At 31.3% G+C, this 12,984-nt stretch overlaps 1 protein-coding gene across 2 annotated transcripts in view; it reads left to right on the top strand.

Moving 5' to 3' along the window:
• Window positions 1–12,984, top strand: part of lov (jim lovell) — a 114,405-nt gene that overhangs the window by 77,535 nt on the left and 23,886 nt on the right. The window contains exon 1 of one of the 2 annotated variants that reach the window (XM_065360816.1): window positions 4,686–5,282. The exons of the other annotated variant lie outside the window; for it this stretch is intronic. The gene's annotated coding sequence lies outside the window, so the exon portion shown is untranslated. Of the gene's footprint in view, window positions 1–4,685; window positions 5,283–12,984 lie in introns of those variants that run through there. 2 annotated transcript variants of the gene reach the window in all.

The raw sequence follows: 12,984 nt of genomic DNA, 5'->3' as shown, positions 1-12,984 counted from the left end.
ATTCTTCGACTTTTTGTAATTTTAAACCTTTTTCAAACGTTTTATACAGAAGGTAAGAGGAGTCTTTTGTTTTTAAATTCTCCTACCTACCTACCTACATTCGACGCGTGTTTTAAATTTTTTAAATTTTGCAAACGACTTTTTACCTTTTTAGTACATTTTGCAGCGTCATATAAGAAAAATGTGCTGTATTAATAGTTTCGAAAAATCATCAAAGGAATTTTTTAGCGAAGCCAATATACTAAACATATAGATAGGTACATCTACCTACCTATTTCGAACGTAACCAAGAATTGAAATCATAACGTAGAGGGTGATTATTTTTCTTAAAATAATTTGGTATTTTTTCCCAGCTTAAAAAAATTTAAATACTTCGCTGCGCTTTATTCTTGTTTCCATTTTTTTTATGAACGAAAAGCGTTATAACTTTTTCAAAAAAGAGCTCGGTTCTCATTTTACAGTAGACGATGTTTTGTTGTTATCGCCGTTCTAAAAATAAACAATCGAGTAAAAAATTGCCACGCACCTCGTTAAAGCTACACAAAACGTCCCTTTAAAAAGTATTAAACTATAAGGACATCGATGAAACGCACCCAAAAATGCAATACTGCTGCCAAACCGATGAAATAATTATGCAGTCTGGAGTCTGGACCTTTTACCAAGAAACGCCTCGATATAATGATATTAATTTTTAACCGCTTCGGTGGACATTATTACTAACGTTGTGACCAGTTCTCGAATTTCGCACTGCTATAGTGTAACCTTTGATAATCAATAGACTTGAAAGCACTTTAAAATCGCTTTGAAGACGAAGCTTTCGTAATTTATCATCTTAGACGACTTTTTCTTCTCATTTGTTTGAATTTTTGAACCTTGAATTGGGTAGTACTTGATCGCGATGTCGTAATCTGGCGATCAGTCTGATGCGGAATTTTTTCAAATGTTGAATCAGAGTGTATTTCGATAAAGTCAAAGGTAGGTGGGTACTGGGTATTGGGTATTCGTTTCATTCAACGCGGGAAAAGAACATTCCGCAACTCTCTCTGAAAACTTCCCTTTGCTTTTCACTCCCCTTGAAATGCAGGAAAAGACGAGGGTTCCTTTTTTAAATTTTAAAAGTTGAAAAACTTGACGAAATTGATCAAAGTATTTGGAAACTTGGATTTTAAAATGAACAGCTTTCCGATGTAGGTGAATATGATTTATTAATATCGTATGGTTCCTGCGTCTAAAGTAGCTATTTTAAGCAGAATTTGAATTTTTGATATTTTTTCTAGGTCTAGACTAAATTTAGTCTAGAATATAAATTCAAAATGTAGAGAGCTGAATTCAAAGTGTTTTTGAAAAGTTCAGTCATTTAGTTTTAGTCTACATAATTATCTACTTATTGGTTTCATTTTGCAACAGTAAATAGTAAAAATAAAAAGGTTGAATGGCCCAATAAGGAAGAAGGAGAGTGGTTGAATTTCAAAAAAGGTAGAAAGAAAGAGACTTGACTAATACGCAGTGATTTTAAATAAATAAATCGAAAAATAATAGAATACGAAAATTTTAAAAAAAATACAAAAATGAAATACTTATTTTAATATTTATTTGAAAAAATTATTTTTTGAAGAAAAATACTTCTTTTCATGCGACAGAATAATCTTTTTTTGAAAAGTCAAAAAATAAAAATGTTTAGTAAGATTGAAAATTTGGAAACAACATTTTCAACGCTCCAAATTCAAAAAACTGCTTCAAAAAATTTAATAAAAAAATAATTTTGTGAAAAAACATTCAAAAAACAATTTTTAAGCAAAACTATGATATTTCGTCGAAAAATCAAAAAACTAAGTAAAATGTTTTGGTCTTTTTTCAAAAAAAAAAAAAAAACAAGAACAAATCAAAACAAAAAATTTGAAAAATGTGTTAGAAACAGTTTAGCTGAAAAATCAATTATTTTATTTTGTAAATATACCTAATAAAATTTTGTGATAATTATTACGTCAAGAAATCAAAAAGTTCAATGAGTAGGTATCTATATTTTTTGGTGTTGAAGAAAAATGAAATATCTACATAACGAATTGAAAAAAGTATAAAATTTGAAAAATAGAAAAAAAAAATCATGTAAGTAAAGTAGTAATAGGTAGTATTAAAAGAGAGAATAGATGAAGAGTAATAATTTCACCTGACAAATCTTTTGAATCAATATTTTGAGTTGAAATATTAAAAACTGCAGAGATATTTTCGATTTTCTGTAAGTTGATGTTAATTTTTAAGATGAAAAATATGGGGGAAAATGAAAATTCAGGGACACAGAATATTTTATGAAGCAATATCATTATATCAAAATCATGATCTCTTACTCTAAATTTTTCTCAATCTAACCAATGTAACCAACCATTTTGTGATTTTCGAAACAAATTAATGTTTCAGAATTCTTGAATTAAAATCCTTGCTTTTGTTCAAATTTCAACCAAACTGGTCAGATTCAACCCGGTTTAATCAAATCCAATCAAAATAGGTTTGAGCAGATCTAATTTAACTAGTCTGAATAAGTCTGATCAGATCTAATCAAGCAGATCTTTAAATAAGTTTGACCAGACGTAATCAAGCCGATTCAAACAAGTATGATCAGATCTCATTAACCAGATTCAAAGTAGGTATGTAGTCAAATCGGTGTGTCCAGATATAAGTAATTAAACCAGTCTGCACAGGTTCGACTAGATGCATATAATCAAACAGATCTAAATTGATCTGATCAGATCCAATCAAACAGATCTGGTTGAATTCAATCAGGTTTCCCCTATTGGATCTGATCAAGTTTGAACAGCTGTATAAGCCCAATCAAAACTTCGATCTGACCAAGTCTGATCATCATCAGATCCAATCGTTTTCTAATGGGAAACTAAGACAGATTTGATCAAATTTCAACCCAAGCAATCAAACAGTTATATAAATTGGTCCAAACAGATCTAGGCCTAATCAAACAGGTGCTCAGATATGGCCACTTTTCTGATTTGATGAGATACCGTCTTTTCCTCTGAGTGTTACAAGTGCTCCTCAATATCTATAAATTTTTGAATCGACATTCAAATTCATCGCTATTCTGAATTATGAATCACAATAAATAAGATTTCTACGTAAATTTTACTAGGTAAATCAAAATTACCTAATCATGAGATTCCACTTCATTTTTTTAAATTTTTATAAAACACATCTTGACCTTTTTTGGTACCTTTAACTATCTATTAATCACTCGAAATGAAACTGAAAATAAATTTTTGAATGAGTTTTTATGTTCCTTGGATCATAGGTAGATGTCTAACTACCTAATCTTACTATTAGCTTTTAACGTCTGCCTATTTTATTTTATCAGAAAAAATTGAAGGCCCATGAAAGTCTTTTACAACGAAAAATCTACGGTCAACTACTGCGCTCACGAAAAAAAAAGTTGTCGTATTAACCCCCCCCCCCTTCCCGCACCGAATTAAGTTAACAAAACTAATCCTTGTTGTGTGCGTTTTTAATGGTTTTATTTCGAAATAAGGATTTGAATCAAAGTTCTTTAAACTCTAATCATTGACTAGGTATTTAATTCATATAATTTCATTTTTAAAGACTTCGAACTTCTCGAAGCATCTGTTCCCTGAAGGAAAACTGCCTCGGTATCATTGCGAATATTAAATAATCTCAACTTATTTTACTTATAAAAAATTTGAAAAAATATCGCTAATTTTTAGATTTTTAACAAAAAAAGAAAATGTCCAATAAGATGTGCTTTCAATTATTACGTGTAGGCTATGCTAAAAAAAATTTGAGAGCCAAATCTGAAGTGAAAATTTTTAGTTTGAAAGATGCATAATTTGTGAGATAAAAATCTCAGTTTACTTACCTATTTTCAATTTAAAAAAATGATCAGGACGTCAAATTTTCAAGATGAAATGTTTATGTAAAAATGATACAAATCAGGTAAGTCAGCTGAGCATTCTGTATTGAATAATTCAGAATCTTCTAATCTTCATCATCAATCTACAGAACAGATTGAGAAAATCACTTTTCATCATTTTCCTACGATAAATGCTCTTTTCTACGCTGATTTGATGCATTTGGTAGTGCAGTAAAAACATACCACTGAAAAAAAAGAATCGAAAGTGTCGAGTTGAAAAACAAAAGAATCACCATCAAAGGCTTTTATATCGGCGTTTATTACAATATTTCAAAGTAATGGAATGCGAAGCGATCTTACTGGCGCTCGAAAAAAAGAAACCTAACAATATTTCTGCTTCTAATGTCATCCAGCTTTCTTTTTTTTTTTCATCTCGAGTTTCAACATTCGCCCAAATTTCGATAAGAATGATTTTCGTTCTCGAGTTCTAATAAAGTCATCTTTATCGTTATTATTATTATTATTTTTTAATGTATAAATTCGTCTTTTAATTTGAGAATAGGTATACTATATACGTTGACGAGAGACAACGTAAGAAATTTGCTGGAGTACGAGAAAAAATTGCGAAATAAAATTACGTATGAGAGTTTCGGGGAAGTATTCAATTTGCGCACCCCTACTTTTAAGGGCAGTACGTGGCGTTGGAGCGCAAGCGCCGAATTAATGAAGAGGGTGTTCCTTCGGACGAAGAGACAGAAAAGAAAAAACCTTTTGTTTAATAAGATTCATTAATAGTAAGATGCCACTGGCTAAGAATTATGTGCTTCGAACAGACTTTATAAAGTCGTACATCGTTTGTCGCCTTTTATGACAAAAGACCCGCGCAGCAACCGATCTTTGAAAATTTTCTACTTCGTAGTCGCTGGACGGAAAGTCGTTTTCGAGAAAAAACAACATTTTCGAATTTCTCGTTTCGCAAATTTCCCGCGTATTTTTATTCGTTCGTTCGTGTCTTGTGTCGAAGCACGTGTTTATAGACACGCCTCTTCTCAACCAAAAACTAGACGGATTTTTATCATATTTATTTCTGTTAGTTTTTACTTCTCTCTGGTTTTTTTTGTTTTTTTTTTATTTTTACTTTTCCCTCTCGCGTATTTATTATATATTTTCATTCGCGCGAAATTACGTTATCGGAATATGTTCTTCGAGTGCGGCGAAAAGTTCTCATCTGTTTAAACCAATAAGGTATGTAATTTTTATCAAAATTGTGTGTTGCTCTTCATCTCTTCTCGATCGTTTCGTGCGCGGTGTTTTTTTTGTTATTTTGGTTTTGAGTTCGAGGTGATTTTTTTTTTACATATGACGAATGTAAAATCGTACTAGTAATATTTTACCGGAGGATACGACGACGAAGGTAAATTTTTCATCTTATTTTAATAGTGATTTTTTTTTAAATTTTAAAGCTTGTCGTGTGGTTCATCTAATGAGTGAAAATCTGCTGCATTCTGGAAAAATCTTCGTGTGAGTTTTCTTCGTCTTGTTACGATTTGTATTGGGTTGAATAAAAATTCAGGATAAGTATTTTAATGTTATTGATTTATAATTTCAAAAAATTTTGACTCAATCGTTATTTTATTTTTTTTTAAATTTCTTTACAATTCTAACGAATGGAAAAAAGTGATCAATTTTGGATAAAATCTGGTATGTATTTTTTCATACAAAATTCTCAACTTTATACGTATACTTAATTATTATTTACCTATTTGTTAAATTATTTTTTCTGCATATTAAATTTTTGAAAAATTGGAAATTCAAATCTTTCTGAATTTACCTACCTATGTCCAATGAAATTGGATGATAAAAAAATAGTGCCTAAGATTATAATGAACCAGATTTTTGAAACTTATGAGAATAAAAAAATCCAAAATTTTGCTTACAAATTCTCCTAAATCATCTTGAGGCTGTTTTGAAACTTTTTTCTATGATGATGATTTTATAAGTGCCTGTTTCTCCTTAATTTTATCAATTTTTTTTTTGTATCAAATTTTGAAAATTTGTTTGAAACGCTTGAAAAAAATCAACATTCATAATACGAGTAATTTCAATGGAAAATGCCAAAAAAAATTTTTAGTCAAAAATTTGAAAAAATCAATTTTGATAATTTTTAATTCTTTTGAAGTCCTACAATTCGCCAGTTTTTTTAAAAATTTTTGTTCGTTTGACTACTTAAATGAGATTAATGTTCTAAGAAATGCAAATATTACGTAAAAAATACAAAACATCAATTTTCCAAGAGAGTGGTCTAAAATTCTGCAATTACCTCAAGCAGGGGTAAATTCAAAATAAAAAATTCAAAAATTGAATAGATTCGTATTCCAATTTGAAAAATTGTAGAGAACTCTCTTTCGATAAATATTACTGTACAAAATATTCCAAAATAAGTACCCTCAAAGCTTCATACAGATTGGTTGGTTACTTTTCCTAATTAATGAAGTATTACATATCAAAATTTAAAACTCAGGCTTCGTATGGCCTGCAGTCCTCAACTTCATCAAGCAACCTATCAAAAAATATAATCAATTGGTTCGTTAATAGTATGAAATCTGGTCTTAAAAATTTATCCAACAATTTATCTACCTACCAAATTACACCTTTGAGAACAGTCGTCTGGAATTAAAACACTAAAAAAAGACTGAAAATATCCATCGTATCGTTCGTATAAGTAAAATACTCGAAATATTGAAGGAAAAAAAGGGACCTCAGTTTCGATTTTTTTTCTCCTCTTTAGATGAATCATGCAAACCGTAAGACAGGAGCGAATGCGTTTTCTAATTATTATTCTTCTTTTTATTCGCCTGTGTGTGTAATATGTTGATCAGTCACATTCTAATCTTAGTTACGTATTGTTAATCTTAGCCTATATGCGAAATGGAAGGGTGAGTAAAGCGTCAGTGGTCTCTAAAACATCACACATGTAAAATACCAAGTCTATACGTCGTCGTTGTCGTGCTGTAAAGTGTAAACGTATATGAATGAGGGAGAATGGAAAACTAGGGGGAAAAATACGTGTAAATGTTTAATTACGATCGAGTGTTATTTTCTAAGCAAAGAAATGCCCTTTTATCTATAATCATGTATGTATTTTACACACAAACTGTACAATATACATACTTAGACCTACCTATACGCTCATAAATAATTCTTGCGTGATGATCAGTATAGGTAGGTAGGTAGGTAGGTACTTGTAATAAGTAATTTGTATAGCAAGTTTCGTGATCAGTATAAGTGTACTGCATATTTTGGTCACCATTTTCGTATTCGTTTTTTAAAAGGGGTTGTAAAATTCTTAGTTAATTCCCGATTGATGTTGATATATGCGAAGTTTTAAAGAGCAACGAAAACTTGCTCCTGTGTACGAGAATAAAAAGATGCATCGTAGCGATTTTCCTTTTGACTTTTCGATTATCAGTAGCTCTTTAATTTGGACTGTCTACGAGGATTTTACCGCTCCTCGTATTTTTTATTCGAATTTTTCAAGCATGATAAAGGTTTGGGACGAATTACATACAATGTAAAATAATTTACACGCGCGTTGATGTATAGAGAATCGTGTTTCAAAACCATCCGTCATGTTATAGGGATTTGTAAATTTGTCTTTACATGTGTACTAACTTAATTCGTCGATTAAATACGTGTAGAAAGGGTTGAGTTGGTTTTTAGGCCTGGTTGAATGCAATCAACACGTTATAAATTTTGACTATTTTCACAGAAAATGAAAACGAGATTTTTTGCTACGATAAAGAATGTAAAACTGACTGAAAATCAGCAATAGCTGATACGTACAATCGTATAGCGTGAGAGAAATCTCGAAATATTGTTCAGGGTTTTAAAAATTGAAAGCTTTTTATGTGAGGGAAGAAAAGTGTAAAATGATGAAGAAACGACACTTGAAAAATGCACTTGTGGTATTTGTCACTTCAGAGAAAACAAAGCTCTGGAGGAGGAGGAGGAGGAGCATGCGAGAGCATTCGATCTTATTATCATTGAATAATATGTACATATTTATTTTCAGTCGTATGTTGACATTCAATTAAATTTGTCATTTCGGATGAATTTTATTCGAACAATTAGTAATCTGTCCTTTCAGTACGTGATTTTTGAGAATTCAAAGTATAAAAATACGTGGTCCCCAAGTGATCAGATCATAAAGTCCGTCAAAAATTCTTCGTTCGGAAAATGAAAAATTTTATCCAATTTCTGAAGCATTTAAGCCGAAAAGTCATTCAATTTTTTTGAAAACTGGAGTTCACTATTGATGAAATTACACTATAACTTTTTAAATCAGTAATAAATTTATTGAATAATTTTGAAGTTTTTTTGGAATTTTGAAATTTTGAATGAATTTATTAATTAAACCAGACATCTCAATTTTCAATCTCCCTGCTTTTTGTTGAGCCCAATTTTCCCTCATCTCAATTGAATTGAAATACTTAATTGAGAAAAAAATCTTTGATCTATGCACTATGAGCACCTTAGAAAGAAGGAAGGAAGGAGTCTGGGCGAACTGAACTTTATTTTACTGTTCAAAATACAAAAAATTCGGTTCAGTATACGAGATAATCGTAATTTTTGAAAAATTGAAGCATTACTTACCTATTTATTTTCACATTTCCTTCTAAATGAATTTTTACGTACAACCTTGTTGAAGAAATGGGAGGAGGGGACCTAAAACGCCATCAAAAAAGAAAATTTTGACGTAAGGTGACAATTTTCAGTTCAGTTTTACAAAGACATAGGCACTCAGGTACTAGATTCATTTTTAGCTCATTCTCGAGAGGAAAAATAAGTTGTTCGATTTCATATTGGAAAGGAGGAGAGGGAGGGGGTTGATGAACCTGAAAAACATGATCCCATTATTCAAAATTCCACGTTTCATTTATTCTTTTTATCGCCTATTTGCTTAGGTTTTTTTTTGTCAAAAATGTGAATTGGTACAATTTTTGAATTTATCAGAGATGAATTTTAGGAGTAAAATGAACAATGTTGAAATATTCGAATCTTGTATAACCTAAAACTAGGTCCAAACATACCTACAATTTGATACTCGTATGAGAAATCTACACACGCTCAACTCTTACTATAGTTTTTTTTTCAATTTTAGCTGAAATCAGGTTTTTCTTGCTCGAATTATAATTTTCCGACCTATGTAGCCTAAATATGTAATTGAAATCACGTCCAGCCGAAACTAATGTTTTCCTAGCTGAAAATCAGGATCCATTTTAAATCGAATTGAAACTTCTCTGAATTTTTGGCAGGAAGAGGGATGCTACTTTTGTAGGAAATCGGTGTACTATTTTTCGATTAAATATAGGTAGGTACTTAGGTACGTAATAACATTTTTTTTAATGATTAGAAAATAAAATTTAGGGCACGAATCAACTTTCTTAGAAAGTATCTACGAATTACTGCAAATGCAAAATCATATCTTCGTATATTTTTTTCAAGTCGTGGTTAGCGATTTGTAAAATTTTGAGTTGTTGCAGTCCTGCGGAGAAGCTTATTTTCATTTTACAATTTGGCAAGATCAAGCTACCCTTTGTTCTTATTTCTTTTTGCTACGAGTCTGAACAATATTGTGATAAAAGCTGTTTTCTAAGTATCGCAGAAAGTCGAAGAGTAAGTAACGTGTAATGATGAGCGGGGATATTGTTTCTCTCGTAAGGTGATGATCTCGGTTTCAAGTAATCCTGAAATAATTTCAACAGGTGTAAAAATTTACAACGAGAAAATTACACTTTGATAAGTAATTAGTTTCTTTGATGAAAATCTTGTTTCAATTAGAAAAATTACAACTCCAGCTTAACTTTAGAAATTGCTGCACGATGCACGAATTAAGATTTAGAAGAGCAAGGATTTCAAAAAATTATTGTAAGTATTTGAGTCGAAGAAATTATGTGCATACGATGACTTCTTATGCAATTTCGTCGACTGAAATAGTAAATGAATTTCCTACCTTAAAATCGTGATTTCTCGACATGAAAAAGGTGGTCCCAATTTTTTTGCGACCCGCGATCGTGATTTTTCCTACTCAAATTTGATCTGAAAAAATAGCTGTTTGAGCTTGAAACATTTTTCGTCTTTCATTAACACTCCTCTCTCCCAAAATTATGTTCAGAATCCAAACCAAAAATATCCAAAAACGACGAATTTTCTGAAAAATTGAAAAAAGTAGGTACCTACGTGTTTGGTGGAAAAATTAGAAAAAATCGAGTTTATTGAAATTCAAAGTTTGCAATTTTTATATATTTTCTCACATTTTGATAGTATTTTTTTCTGTTCTGTTCGATTTATTTAAACGTAGATATTTGGTATGATTTTTTTTTTTCAGGAAAATGATTATTTAAAAATCCGAAAAATTGATACAGAAGTACTAAATAGAATTCTGTTTTAAAAATATCTTGAAAACGACTAAAACGAGGAATCACTTGAAAAAAGGTGATCATTCGAAAGCCATTAAATACTCAATGCCATCCGACAGCTTTGATTAGGTACTTACAATTTCCTCATGAAATGCTTCGTCCCCCCCTCCTCGCGAGCGCCAAGAAGCTTCTAATAATACACATTTCCAAGTCCCCTCGCAAACGAATGAAATTGTCTTTCTTTTGAAAAAAAATTGATGAAAAAGTTTTGTGACATTTAAAGTGTTATTTAATCAAACATATTTTTTTTTAATTGAATCGTAAGAAAAAATAAAATGTTTTAGATTCAGAAAAAATCATCCAAAAATACTAAAATTTACTTGGAAGTAGGTAGTATTTTTTTTTCAATTCAATGGTCTTGATGACACAGACACAGAGGGAAATGATGGGATCTGATCAAGTCTGATTAGATCAGATTGGATCCAAAAAATGTCTGGATCCCACATTACTAAAAATAAAAAAACGTAAATATTTTGAAATTTTATTGCTCCTTGTTTCAGACAAAATCCATGTGTAGCTAATGCTCTGTCCTCAAAAATTGAAAAAAAAACTGAATTCTCTGAGAACTTGAAAAAAAAAGAAATGAAATGATGATTGGAGATTGAAGCTTTCTACACAGTGAAGGAATTTTTATGAGACCCAATTTTTCCTCTTTTGAAAAAATTGATTTGATTTAGGCTAAAAGGATTGGTAGCTATAAAGAAAAATATATCTGCCTGTAGTAAAGGTTTAGCCCCAAGAAATTTGCTGATTTTGTGCGTTGAACGTTCTGAGGTCAAGATTACCTACAAATCGAATGATGCCATGTATCCCTCAGAATTTTGTTCTTCATCCTCAAATTCTGATAAAAATCACATCTTTATTACGTAGTATACCTACCTACCTCTAGCACACATCACTCATCAGCATACCTAAGTAGGTAAAATCGCCCCAACGACCAACGTTTCATCGTATTCTCGCTTCAGCGTTCTGTTTTATATTAAATTTCAGTTTACTGGAAATTATGCAAATCAACTGGGAAAAATCAGAGAACGCCATATAACCAAATTAAATAAAATTTTTATAATTTTGATGACATTAACGTCAACGTGTCATCGACTATTAACAATAATTTCGTAATAAGAAATAATCAACGGACGATGCGACGTTCACGTAAGGTTTACTTATTTGAAAACGTGCTAATCAAATTATAACGTTATTTTTTATACTCGATATAAAATTTAACTAGAACGACGTGATAATATAATTTCAGTTGTTTCGTAAAAGGTTGCTGAAAATCGAGACGAAAAATTACGAAAAAAAACACTACCATCAACTTTAGATTTTGTTGATGAAAGACGATGAAATAAAAATAATAAAATATAAATCCGCGTATATTATAGGATGACTTGCATTAGGTAGGTAGTGTTTTTCCGGTTGAAAATTTGACAAAAGTATATCTGGCTATCGTTCGAATTATCTGGAATGTAAATTTTATTCTATAGGTACCTATATGGTTAAAATTTGAATTAATAAATTCTAGTATCGCGAAACCTGTTGGCCGCAGTAATCATAAAACTCGTGTAAGACAAGTATAGTAAGACAGTTAGTACCCTCCCACCTTATTTAGGCGAATAATTGAACGCCGCCATTGCAGAGTAATTCGACATCAAAGTCGTTCATCTCTTTTAATAAGATTCGTTCCGCAATAACGCGCAAAATTTCATGGTTATATGCTTACATATGGTATTTTTTTCCATACTCATTACCTACGTACCTACAGTCGTTGCTCGTTGGTAGAGGTGGAATTTTGTTGAAAATGCATCGTGCTCGTAACCGGTTTCATTGAACTTAAAATATACCCATCCGTATCTTTAAAACGAACGAGCTTGCAAATCCATCGCTGAAAAATTCGCCGTCAAAATTTATTCGTGTATATATATTTATTAATGCGAAAGAATATAAGAACAAAGTATACAGTGTATGTGGCGATTGTGGGCGTGACTACGATGTAATTTTTTCTCATAACCGCGACCAAACATATAAACAGTTGATTTGATTCGCTCCTCGTGTTTTTCAATCAACTCCGAACAAGAAATTTTTCGTCGTTGTTCAATTTTCAGCCATAAAGCTTTTCTCGTGGTTTTTGTGCGTTTTTTTCTTTACGACTATACGACTACCTACGAAGTACGACTGTGAGGGCAGCATCGATTACCATTACGGTGCATTTAGCCGATCGCGTGTTTATAATAGTTACTTACTCTTGATGGTTTCGATTGGGTCTTTGTTTTGTGAAGTGTGATAAAAAAATATTCATCGTGTTGTTTACGCCGTGTTTCGTTTAACTTTCAGACTCGATTGAAGTTTTAATTGAAATTGACGCGATTTCAGCCGGCCTTTCTGAATGCTAAATTTAAAAAGGGCTAGCTTTATAATTGTTTGTCTGTGTGAGTAGGTCGTCTATAGGTGTTGTCCAATTTGATCATGAGGTGTTTTAAGCGATAGGCACCTTTGCGAGCTTATAGAATGGAGAGTTTGTTAACGTGAAAAATATGTAAGTAGGTACGTAAATGAAGTTTTGTTCTTGACAGTTTTCAAAATACCTGATACGATTTCAGGCAAGTATTATGTACCTACTTTCGCTACCTACTTATCTCG

Source organism: Planococcus citri, chromosome 4 (assembly GCF_950023065.1).
Source record: "Planococcus citri chromosome 4, ihPlaCitr1.1, whole genome shotgun sequence".
In the NCBI taxonomy this organism is placed as follows: domain Eukaryota; kingdom Metazoa; phylum Arthropoda; class Insecta; order Hemiptera; family Pseudococcidae; genus Planococcus; species Planococcus citri.
The sequence above is the reverse complement of the archived record's forward strand: the minus strand, read 5'-3'. Positions and strand labels throughout refer to the sequence as shown.